This window comes from Triticum aestivum, chromosome 5B (genome assembly GCF_018294505.1).
Source record: "Triticum aestivum cultivar Chinese Spring chromosome 5B, IWGSC CS RefSeq v2.1, whole genome shotgun sequence".
In the NCBI taxonomy this organism is placed as follows: Eukaryota; Viridiplantae; Streptophyta; class Magnoliopsida; order Poales; family Poaceae; genus Triticum; species Triticum aestivum.
This window is the reverse complement of record NC_057807.1, coordinates 380,392,616-380,396,358: the sequence shown is the minus strand read 5'-3', so window position 1 is coordinate 380,396,358 and position 3,743 is coordinate 380,392,616.

Below are 3,743 nucleotides of genomic sequence, written 5' to 3'. Positions count from 1 at the left end.
ACATTTGGCAAGGACTGTGGGCTGCCCTGGTTCAACAAACTGGGACTTCACAATTTCAACTTCCGGGTCATTTCTCTTCACCGGGCTAGGAATTTCCGGGTTATCAGAATCATGGACAACATCTTCTGCAGGCGGGTCAGAGGTTGACACCGGAATACCGAAAGCCGGCTCAGGCGGTGGCGGATGAGTGGAGCTGTTAGGAACGGATGAGTCAATCGCCGGTTCAGTAACCACCGGGTCTTGGGATGGCTTGTCCTTCTTTGCCCTCTTGCTGGGCTTCACCTGTAGGTTGTTAACAAAAGCAGAAGGATGAGTGTGCAAGCACAGGTAAAACAAAAAGTGCATAAGTTTATATTACCCGGGAGCAGTTTTGAAAGTCGGCATATTTGACTGCATGGATTCGCCGGAAGAAGGAGAGGTATCCTGATAGTTGGAGTCAGATGAATTGAGAGTTGACGAATTAAGCCTGCTAAAGGTAAGACAGAACATAAATCGGAGATAACCTCATTCTGACGTTTCCTGGTTACATCAGGTAAGCCAGAGGAAAGCTCTACATCCTTGTTGTTCCGGGTCTGCCTCCGGTTTTCATACTGTTGTTGCTTCAAAAGAAATTGAGGATCTTGGTAAGCCAAAGGATGTGAAAATCTTACTTTCCGGGTTACTCTTCGAATTTTCTGACACGGCATAGGCTCGGAGTCGGACGAAATTATAGTTACCTCTCCCTCGGCAGCCTGGCTGTTCCCTGTGTCCTCCTGAAGAGACAGAGTGTCAACAAAATAATGACCAAGAAGTCAGAAGAATTAAAAGACTACCTCTTCTTCATCGGAAGTATCGTCTAATTTGAATAAATCCGAGGCGCTAGGCTTCTTCTTCCTTGAAGTTCCTGTGGCGGCGGCTTTCCTTTCAGCTCTTTTGGCCGCTCTGGCTTGTTTGGCTGCTTCATGATTATATTTGGCCTTCCAAAAGCGATCATCAGCCTGTAAAAAAAAGATAAGAGGTTATAACTAAAAGCAAGGTATGATATAAGAAAGTTCGTCAGAAAATGATGACTTACAGCAGGAGCCGGGTTTTTTTGACAGAAGGGAAGTAAGCCAAAAGCATTATTTGCCACTGTGCCTTCTTTCAACAATGATTGGGTCGTGGCTTCTATCACATCTTCTGGTAAGTCGTCGGAGGTATGATGCATTGGGTCATCCTTTTCGCCGGAATAAGTGCACATTAAGCCGGGTCGACGGCTTAATGGAAGTATTCGCCAGGTAACCCAGACTCGGACTAAGTCGATGCTGTCTAGGCCATTTCCAACAAGAGATTTGATTCTTCTAATGATAGGGGTAAGTGGCAGACGTTCAACATCAGTTAATTTGTCCGGCAGCGGGTGGTTGGACTCAAGGCGCAGTGCGTGAAAGCCGGGCGAAGGGTTCTCCTCAGTCGGAGAAGTATCCTGGCAGTAGAACCACGTTTGGTTCCATTCCTTTGGATGACTCGGCAGTTCAGCATAAGGAAAAAGACAGTCTCTTCGCCGCTGAATTGAGATACCACCAAGTTCAAGACTGGGCCCGTTGGCACGTTCATTCTGCCGGTTTAAATAAAATAGTTCTCTGAATAATGGTATGTTAGGTTCTTCTCCAATATATACCTCGCAGAAGACTTGAAAATTGCAAATATTTGACACAGAATTGGGCCCGATGTCTTGAGGTCTGAGATCAAAGAAATGCAATACATCCCTGAAGAATTTTGAACCGGGTGGAGCAAAACCCCGGGTCATGTGACTGGTGAATATGATTACTTCCCCTTTTTTGGGTAGAGGCTTTTCCTCTGACGGATTAGGAGCACGATAGGACATGATTTCCTTCTTGGGCCGATGGCCGGATTTCATGAAGTCAGCCAAGATACTCTCTGTGACAGTGGACTTAACCCAATTGCAAGTTACAGGGGCCTTGGTAGCCTTAGGAGCCATCACATCAATTGGCCTATGGAAAAACAAGAAGATCCGGTTCAATTTTAACCTGGGAAGAAAATCTTGATTGTTTAAAGTTGCGGCTTAAAGAGGGGCCTAATGATATAAGGATGACTGTGCAATAATATTTAAGCCGCTACAAGTATCAAGTGCAATTCAAAAATTTTCTGGGTCATGAGGAGCAGTCAAGGTTTTGTATCATTTATTTAAGCTGGACATCTCGACAGTTGTGTTTCAGGGCATGTACCAGAAGAGATTTTCCGGGTGATAAAAGCAAGTTTTGCAGCTAACAGTTATTATTCTGGATCAAAATATTGTTCTGAAAAGGAAATTTTCTAGACCTAAAACGAGGCAGAGAAGCTCATGCACTCGAAGAGGGTTCCTGAACAAGGGAAAGGGGATCTATTTTTATGCAAGATCAACACAAAACAAACACCGCAGCAGTTCTATGTGGTTTTCACGATCTAACAGGGCATTGGAAGGAACTAGCGAGGGTTTGGTGTCGCCAGTGATGAACACCGATGAACTCGATAAGGACCTAACGCAGATCTGAGAAAGGGAATGAAAGGAACTCACAGATGCGGATGGGCTGCGGAGGGTCACCGTCGATCTCTGGTCAAGGTCAGGTCGATGCAGCGGCCTGAGCCGATGAAGATGAGAGAGTCGATGGCGACAGTGGCGGAGCTCGAGTGGCAGAGAGGAGAGGAAGAAGACGACTGGGGAAAAGACCTAGGTCACCCTATTTATAAGGGAAGACCGACCGAGAGGGTGCAAAAAACGAGGAGATAACATTCATTATCTAGCGGCTATGGCGCCTCGATTCTTGGGATGGTCAATAAAGACAAAGATCCGTTGAAGATGTGACGTTATAAAAAATAAAGCTTTAATGAAGATGACATCACAGAGATTTAACCCGGAGTTAGATGATGACGTCACGGCGGGTTAAAATCCTTCGCGCAAGATAAAGGACTGCAGGGCGGTTCATAAGGTATTTTAAGATTGACATGAACTGGTTCAAATCAATCTGGGGCCTAATGTTGGGGATATAACTATTTGTGTAAGCCGCCCAGGAGGGGCCAGGTTACGCAAAGAGGACTCACCGGAGAGAAGCCCAAGACAAGAAATGAAGATGACGGTTCATAGGAAGCTTAAAGCCCACCGGCGATTTAAGGCCCGTTGTAGTAAACTGCAGTTATAACATCACTTGTATCATAAGGTAGACTTAACTAGTCACCGAGCCGGACATTGTTTATAAGCCGGTCGGGACTCTATAGGCCATAGGGCGTCGACCCGTGTATATAAGGGGACGACCCGCTGGCGGCTTAGGGCAAGAAACAACTCGTCGAGAGCCAGGCATAGCGTATCTCGCTCCCTGGTCATCGAAACATCAATACCAACCCAACTAGACGTAGTCCTTACCTTCACCGTAAGGGGCCGAACTAGTATAAAACCTCTCATGTCCTTTGTCCCGATTAACCCCTTCAAGCTTCCTAGTTGCGATGGCTCCACAACTAAGTCCTTTCACGAGGACATCTGACGTGACAATTCTACGACACTTTCCGTCCTCAGTTGTTTTCTTTTCCCACCCGCCCACCCCTTTTTCTCCTCGGAGCCGGAGTCCATAATCAAGTATCCATCCTACTCGTGTGAAGTCTTTGTTTTCTTGCCTCAATGATTTCAACCGGTGTTTTCTCTTCAAGATATTCGTCGATTCCCCCTTCCAAGTTGCCTTTGTTTTTCCCGCCCTCCCACCCTTTTTCTTCCCGGAGTCTGACTCTCTCTAGAC